The sequence below is a fragment of the Narcine bancroftii genome, unplaced genomic scaffold, assembly GCF_036971445.1.
Source record: "Narcine bancroftii isolate sNarBan1 unplaced genomic scaffold, sNarBan1.hap1 Scaffold_220, whole genome shotgun sequence".
Lineage (NCBI taxonomy): Eukaryota > Metazoa > Chordata > Chondrichthyes > Torpediniformes > Narcinidae > Narcine > Narcine bancroftii.
Genome location: NW_027211955.1, coordinates 12,501 through 20,959, shown reverse-complemented (window position 1 = coordinate 20,959; position 8,459 = coordinate 12,501).

The window sequence follows — 8,459 nt, the reverse complement described above, 5'->3', positions numbered from 1 at the left end:
TTGCTCCAGGAAAGCTTGATTCACGAGTTCCCTGGCCGTCTGGTTCACGAGTTGCCCCACGTCTGCTTGGTTCACGAGTTGCCCCACGTTCGTTTGGTTGACGAGTTGCCCGGCCCTTCTGCTTAACTAATTGCCGTTCGTAGGTCAGCTTGGTTTACGAGTTGCTCCACGAAAGCTTGATTCACGAGTTCCCTGGCCGTCTGGTTCACGAGTTGCCCCAGGTCTGCTTGCTTCACTAATTGCTCCACGTCCATTTGGTTGACGAGTTGCCCGGCACTTCTGCTTAACTAATTGCCGTTCGTAGGTCAGCTTGGTTTACGGGTTGCCCCACGAAAGCTTGACTCACGAGTTGCCTGTCCGTCTGGTTCACGAGTTGCCCCACGTCTGCCTGGTTCACGAATTGCCCCACGTCCGTTTGGTTCATGAGTTGCCCAGTCCTTCTGGTGCATTGCCGTTCGTAGGTCAGCTTGGTTTACGAGTTACTCCACGAAAGCTTGATTCACGAGTTCCCTGGCCGTCTGGTTCACGAGTTGCCCCACGTCTGCTTGCTTCACTAATTGCTCCACGTCCATTTGGTTGACGAGTTGCCCGGCACTTCTGCTTAACTAATTGCCGTTCGTAGGTCAGCTTGGTTTACGAGTTGCCCCACGAAAGCTTGATTCACGAGTTGCCTGTCCGTCTGGTTCACGAGTTGCCCCACGTCTGCCTGGTTCACGAATTGCCCCACGTCCATTTGGTTCATGAGTTGCCCAGTCCTTCTGGTGAATTGCCGTTCGTACGTCAGCTTGGTTTACGAGTTGCTCCACGAAAGCTTGATTCACGAGTTCCCTGGCCGTCTGGTTCACGAGTTGCCCCACGTCTGCTTGGTTCACGAATTGCCCCACGTCCATTTGGTTGACGAGTTGCCCGGCCCTTCTGCTTAACTAATTGCCGTTCGTAGGTCAGCTTGGTTTACGAATTGCTCCAGGAAAGCTTGATTGACGAGTTCCCTGGCCGTCTGGTTCACGAGTTGCCCCACGTCTGCTTGGTTCACGAGTTGCCTGTCCGACTGGTTCACGAGTTGCCCCAGGTCTGCCTGGTTCACGAATTGCCCCACGTCCGTTTGGTTCATGAGTTGCCCAGTCCTTCTGGTGCATTGCCGTTCGTAGGTCAGCTTGGTTTACGAGTTGCTCCACGAAAGCTTGATTCACGAGTTCCCTGGCCGTCTGGTTCACGAGTTGCCACAGGTCTGCTTGCTTCACTAATTGCTCCACGTCCATTTGGTTGACGAGTTGCCCGGCACTTCTGCTTAACTAATTGCCGTTCGTAGGTCAGCTTGGTTTACGGGTTGCCCCACGAAAGCTTGATGCACGAGTTGCCTGTCCGTCTGGTTCACGAGTTGCCCCACGTCTGCCTGGTTCACGAATTGCCCCACGTCCGTTTGGTTCATGAGTTGCCCAGTCCTTCTGCTGCATTGCCGTTCGTAGGTTAGCTTGGTTTACGAGTTGCTCCACGAAAGCTTGATTCACGAGTTCCCTGGCCGTCTGGTTCACGAGTTGCCCCACGTCTGCTTGCTTCACGAGTTGCCCCACGTCCGTTTGGTTGACGAGTTGCCCGGCACTTCTGCTTAACTAATTGCCGTTCGTAGGTCAGCTTGGTTTACGGGTTGCCCCACGAAAGCTTGATGCACGAGTTGCCTGTCCGTCTGGTTCACGAGTTGCCCCACGTCTGCCTGGTTCACGAATTGCCCCACGTCCGTTTGGTTCATGAGTTGCCCAGTCCTTCTGGTGCATTGCCGTTCGTAGGTTAGCTTGGTTTACGAGTTGCTCCACGAAAGCTTGATTCACGAGTTGCCTGTCCGTCTGGTTCACGAGTTGCCCCACGTCTGCCTGGTTCACGAATTGCCCCACGTCCATTTGGTTCATGAGTTGCCCAGTCCTTCAGGTGCATTGCCGTTCGTACGTCAGCTTGGTTTACGAATTGCTCCAGGAAAGCTTGATTCACGAGTTCCCTGGCCGTCTGGTTCACGAGTTGCCCCACGTCTGCTTGGTTCACGAGTTGCCCCACGTTCGTTTGGTTGACGAGTTGCCCGGCCCTTCTGCTTAACTAATTGCCGTTCGTAGGTCAGCTTGGTTTACGAGTTGCTCCACGAAAGCTTGATTCACGAGTTCCCTGGCCGTCTGGTTCACGAGTTGCCCCAGGTCTGCTTGCTTCACTAATTGCTCCACGTCCATTTGGTTGACGAGTTGCCCGGCACTTCTGCTTAACTAATTGCCGTTCGTAGGTCAGCTTGGTTTACGGGTTGCCCCACGAAAGCTTGACTCACGAGTTGCCTGTCCGTCTGGTTCACGAGTTGCCCCACGTCTGCCTGGTTCACGAATTGCCCCACGTCCGTTTGGTTCATGAGTTGCCCAGTCCTTCTGGTGCATTGCCGTTCGTAGGTCAGCTTGGTTTACGAGTTACTCCACGAAAGCTTGATTCACGAGTTCCCTGGCCGTCTGGTTCACGAGTTGCCCCACGTCTGCTTGCTTCACTAATTGCTCCACGTCCATTTGGTTGACGAGTTGCCCGGCACTTCTGCTTAACTAATTGCCGTTCGTAGGTCAGCTTGGTTTACGAGTTGCCCCACGAAAGCTTGATTCACGAGTTGCCTGTCCGTCTGGTTCACGAGTTGCCCCACGTCTGCCTGGTTCACGAATTGCCCCACGTCCATTTGGTTCATGAGTTGCCCAGTCCTTCTGGTGAATTGCCGTTCGTACGTCAGCTTGGTTTACGAGTTGCTCCACGAAAGCTTGATTCACGAGTTCCCTGGCCGTCTGGTTCACGAGTTGCCCCACGTCTGCTTGGTTCACGAATTGCCCCACGTCCATTTGGTTGACGAGTTGCCCGGCCCTTCTGCTTAACTAATTGCCGTTCGTAGGTCAGCTTGGTTTACGAATTGCTCCAGGAAAGCTTGATTGACGAGTTCCCTGGCCGTCTGGTTCACGAGTTGCCGCACGTCTGCTTGGTTCACGAGTTGCCTGTCCGACTGGTTCACGAGTTGCCCCAGGTCTGCCTGGTTCACGAATTGCCCCACGTCCGTTTGGTTCATGAGTTGCCCAGTCCTTCTGGTGCATTGCCGTTCGTAGGTCAGCTTGGTTTACGAGTTGCTCCACGAAAGCTTGATTCACGAGTTCCCTGGCCGTCTGGTTCACGAGTTGCCACAGGTCTGCTTGCTTCACTAATTGCTCCACGTCCATTTGGTTGACGAGTTGCCCGGCACTTCTGCTTAACTAATTGCCGTTCGTAGGTCAGCTTGGTTTACGGGTTGCCCCACGAAAGCTTGATGCACGAGTTGCCTGTCCGTCTGGTTCACGAGTTGCCCCACGTCTGCCTGGTTCACGAATTGCCCCACGTCCGTTTGGTTCATGAGTTGCCCAGTCCTTCTGCTGCATTGCCGTTCGTAGGTTAGCTTGGTTTACGAGTTGCTCCACGAAAGCTTGATTCACGAGTTCCCTGGCCGTCTGGTTCACGAGTTGCCCCACGTCTGCTTGCTTCACGAGTTGCCCCACGTCCGTTTGGTTGACGAGTTGCCCGGCACTTCTGCTTAACTAATTGCCGTTCGTAGGTCAGCTTGGTTTACGGGTTGCCCCACGAAAGCTTGACGCACGAGTTGCCTGTCCGTCTGGTTCACGAGTTGCCCCACGTCTGCCTGGTTCACGAATTGCCCCACGTCCGTTTGGTTCATGAGTTGCCCAGTCCTTCTGGTGCATTGCCGTTCGTAGGTTAGCTTGGTTTACGAGTTGCTCCACGAAAGCTTGATTCACGAGTTCCCTGGCCGTCTGGTTCACGAGTTGCCCCACGTCTGCTTGCTTCACGAGTTGCCCCACGTCCGTTTGGTTGACGAGTTGCCCGGCACTTCTGCTTAACTAATTGCCGTTCGTAGGTCAGCTTGGTTTACGGGTTGCCCCACGAAAGCTTGATGCACGAGTTGCCTGTCCGTCTGGTTCACGAGTTGCCCCACGTCTGCCTGGTTCACGAATTGCCCCACGTCCGTTTGGTTCATGAGTTGCCCAGTCCTTCTGGTGCATTGCCGTTCGTAGGTTAGCTTGGTTTACGAGTTGCTCCACGAAAGCTTGATTCACGAGTTGCCTGTCCGTCTGGTTCACGAGTTGCCCCACGTCTGCCTGGTTCACGAATTGCCCCACGTCCATTTGGTTCATGAGTTGCCCAGTCCTTCAGGTGCATTGCCGTTCGTACGTCAGCTTGGTTTACGAATTGCTCCAGGAAAGCTTGATTCACGAGTTCCCTGGCCGTCTGGTTCACGAGTTGCCCCACGTCTGCTTGGTTCACGAGTTGCCTGTCTGACTGGTTCACGAGTTGCCCCACGTCTGCTTGGTTCACGAATTGCCCCACGTCCATTTGGTTGACGAGTTGCCCGGCCCTTCTGCTTAACTAATTGCCGTTCGTAGGTCAGCTTGGTTTACGAATTGCTCCACGAAAGCTTGATTGACGAGTTCCCTGGCCGTCTGGTTCACGAGTTGCCCCACGTCTGCTTGGTTCACGAGTTGCCTGTCTGACTGGTTCACGAGTTGCCCCACGTCTGCTTGGTTCACGAGTTGCCGCACGTCTGCTTGGTTTTCGAATTGCCACACGTCCATTTGGTTCATGAGTTGCCCAGTCCTTCTGGTGAATTGACGTTCGTACGTCAGCTTGGTTTACGAGTTGCTCCACGAAAGCTTGATTCACGAGTTCCCTGGCCGTCTGGTTGACGAGTTGCCACAGGTCTGCTTGCTTCACTAATTGCTCCACGTCCATTTGGTTGACGAGTTGCCCGGCACTTCTGCTTAACTAATTGCCGTTCGTAGGTCAGCTTGGTCCACGAGTTGCCCCACGTCTGCTTGGTTCACGAGTTGCCGCACGTCTGCTTGGTTTTCGAATTGCCACACGTCCATTTGGTTCATGAGTTGCCCAGTCCTTCTGGTGCATTGCCGTTCGTAGGTTAGCTTGGTTTACGAGTTGCTCCACGAAAGCTTGATTCACGAGTTCCCTGGCCGTCTGGTTCACGAGTTGCCCCACGTCTGCTTGGTTCACGAGTTGCCCTACGTCCGTTTGGTTGACGAGTTGCCCGGCACTTCTGCTTAACTAATTGCCGTTCGTAGGTCAGCTTGGTTTACGGGTTGCCCCACGAAAGCTTGATTCACGAGTTGCCTGTCCGTCTGGTTCACGAGTTGCCCCACGTCTGCCTGGTTCACGAATTGCCCCACGTCCATTTGGTTCATGAGTTGCCCAGTCCTTCTGGTGCATTGCCGTTCGTAGGTTAGCTTGGTTTACGAGTTGCTCCACGAAAGCTTGATTCACGAGTTCCCTGGCCGTCTGGTTCACGAGTTGCCCCACGTCTGCTTGGTTCACGAGTTGCCCCACGTCCGTTTGGTTGACGAGTTGCCCGGCCCTTCTGCTTAACTAATTGCCGTTCGTAGGTCAGCTTGGTTTACGAATTGCTCCAGGAAAGCTTGATTGACGAGTTCCCTGGCCGTCTGGTTCACGAGTTGCCCCACGTCTGCTTGGTTCACGAGTTTCCCCACGTCCGTTTGGTTGACGAGTTGCTCGGCCCTTCTGCTTAACTAATTGCCGTTCGTAGCTGAGTTTGGTTTACGAGTTGTCCGGTATGGTTATTAACGAAGAGACTGGAAGTCGTATGGGGTCGGATCCACGGAGTTCGGCCGACCAGGTCGCTCCCTTTTCGGTAGGACTTCCGGAGCCCGTGCCGCCGATCATCAACTTGCATTTTCTGCACGGGGGGATTGGCGGACTCTCCGGAGATTTCAGGTGCCGTGTTTTGAACTCGGTGACCGGTGGCCAGGGGCCGACCACGACCGCTTCGGGAGAGCTGCGGTGTCTGCCCTCTCCCTGCCGTTAGGTCAGAGAGTCAGCCTCGCCGCCAGTTGAGTCTTGGCACTCAGCTGAACGATTTGCCCTCCGCCCGGTTGAGATTCTGGGTTGCCCGGAAGTCGGATGGGGTTGGATCCGCGGCGTGCGGCCGACCAGGTCGCTCCCTTTTCGGTAGGACCTCCGGATCCAGAGCCGCCGATCATCAACTTGCATTTTCTGCACGGGGGGATTGGCGGACTCTCCGGAGATTTCAGGTGCCGTGTTTTGAACTCGGTGACCGTTGGCCAGGGGCCGACTACGACCGATTCGGGGGAGCTCCGGTGTCTGCCCTCTCCCCTCCGGCGGGGCAGAGAGTGGCCCTTGCCGCAAGTGGAGGCTTGGCACTCTGCTGAACGATTTGCCCTCCGCCGGCTTGAGATTCTGGGTTGCCCGGAAGTCCGATGGGGTCGGATCCGCGGCGTGCGGCCGACCAGGTCGCTCCCTTTTCGGTAGGACCTCCGGATCCCGAGCCGCCGATCATCAACTTGCATTTTCTGCACGGGGGGATTGGCGGACTCTCCGGAGATTTCAGGTGCCGTGTTTTGAACTCGGTGACCGGTGGCCAGGGGCCGACTACGACCGATTCGGGGGAGCTCCGGTGTCTGCCCTCTCCCCTCCGGCGGGGCAGAGAGGGGCCCTTGCCGCCAGTGGAGGCTTGGCACTCTGCTGAACGATTTGCCCTCCGCCGGTTTGAGATTCTGGGTTGCCCGGAAGTCCGATGGGGTAGGATCCGCGGCGAGCGGCCGACCAGGTCGCTCCCTTTTCGGTAGGACCTCCGGAGTCCGATCCGCCGATCATCAACTTGCAATTTCTGCACGGGGGGATTGGCGGACTCTCCGGAGATTACAGGGGCCGTGTTTTGAACTCGGTGACCGGTGACCGGTGGCCAGGGGCCGACCACGACCGCTTCGTGGGAGCCCCGTGGCACCTCTTCTTGGTCGGCTCGTGAACTCGGGGAGCTCCGGTGTTTCCCTTTTCCCCGCAAGAATGGCAAAGTCCTAAAAGAAACCTAAGTCCGGTCGCGGAAGTCCCGATCGTATCGGATTCAAGGGTGTCTTACCGGCCACAGTGCTCAACTGACGGTCATGCTTCCGACAGTCGGCCCGCTTGGCAATGGCTTGCTCCTGCCAGCCCGCCAGTTAACAAGTTCCCCACGGAAGTCCATGAAGTTAACATCGGATGGCTCAGGCCGGCCTCACGAGACTTCGGCCGGTGGGACCTCCGCGCGGTCGCCCGCCGACGTCGCATTTGCATTTCTGGTACGGGCACTCCCGGTCATGGTTCACGAGTTGCCGCTGGAGGCTCTGATGAGGGTCCGATTTTCGACGTGAACCCGGGCTGAGATGCAGCATCCGCGGTCGACCCTCCGCGAGCTACCCCGCCGAATCGAAAATTGCATTTTCTGTACGGGGGGATTGGCGGAGTGCCCGGAGATTTTCGGGAACACGTTTTTCAGAGACACTTAGAAAAAGTTTTGGTATGTTGGTCACTTCGTGCATTGTCCTTAAGTGGTGCCACAATGGGCTCGAAGGCAATATAATACTTAAGGTTGAAGGCACTAAAATAGACGGGAAGGCAGCACCGTCAAGAGTTTGGGCAAGAAGGGCCAAGTGTACATGCTCGGAAGCTATGAAAGAAGGGCGAGGCTTCGGGCTAAAATATACCATGCTCTCATTCGTCTGAGTTGTCCTGAAATCGTCGTTCCTGGATCGATCGTGCTTGTCGTGTTCGTGCCGTATGGAGAGGCCCGGCGGCCCAGCGGAGACGCTGGTGTTTCAGGCTTGGGACAGACTCCACCACGCGGCCCTCTGTCGGTTACCCCTAACTGCTCAGAGGGAACACGACCAGGGCTTTTATCCCCCCCACCAGTTTGGGAAGAGACCTTCTCCGCAGCAATTGACGGTTCAGACGAGGGGGTGACTGGGATCTTCCTCCGCAGCAGTTGACGGTCTTGTGGCTGGAGATCCGTCTTTGGAGTAGCCCCTGCATGGGTTTTGTTTGGCGGCAGAGCACCTCAGGGAGGAGGGAGGTACTTTGTGCGCCCGGCGGTGGTTCCTTCGGCCGGCCTCAGGGCGTTCCACCCACCGCCGAATCTCTGTGGGCCTCGGGAGTTTGCGGAGCCCGGACGCTCCAGGTGTTGGATCATGGCCTAACCAAGGACGGGGCGAGATGACCTCCGGGGTCTCGCTGGCCAAGAGAGAGGGCTTCTCAAGCAAACAAACCTCGCACCCCGCGAGGGTGGCAGACCGGTGCGTACGTGGGCCCAGGGCGCGTGCGCTGCCTGCCGAGCTGGAGGCGAAAAAGAGTCTGACCACACACACCAAAGAAGTGTCACGAGCTGAAACCGGCACAGGGCTCCCTAGGTCGGCAGGGGAGACCACGTGCACGGCCGTTTTCCAATCCCCCTCGGCAGGCGACCGGGGCTGGGCAGAGTGCAGAGAGCGGGCAAGCTGCCACGCCGGCGGGCGGACAGGCGTGTGCAGGTGCAGAAGGCCGCTGGGGTCTCTCGCGTGTCTCTCTGCGTCGGTGAGCGCGACGACCGTGTCAGTCTGTTTGAGCCACCTGGACGG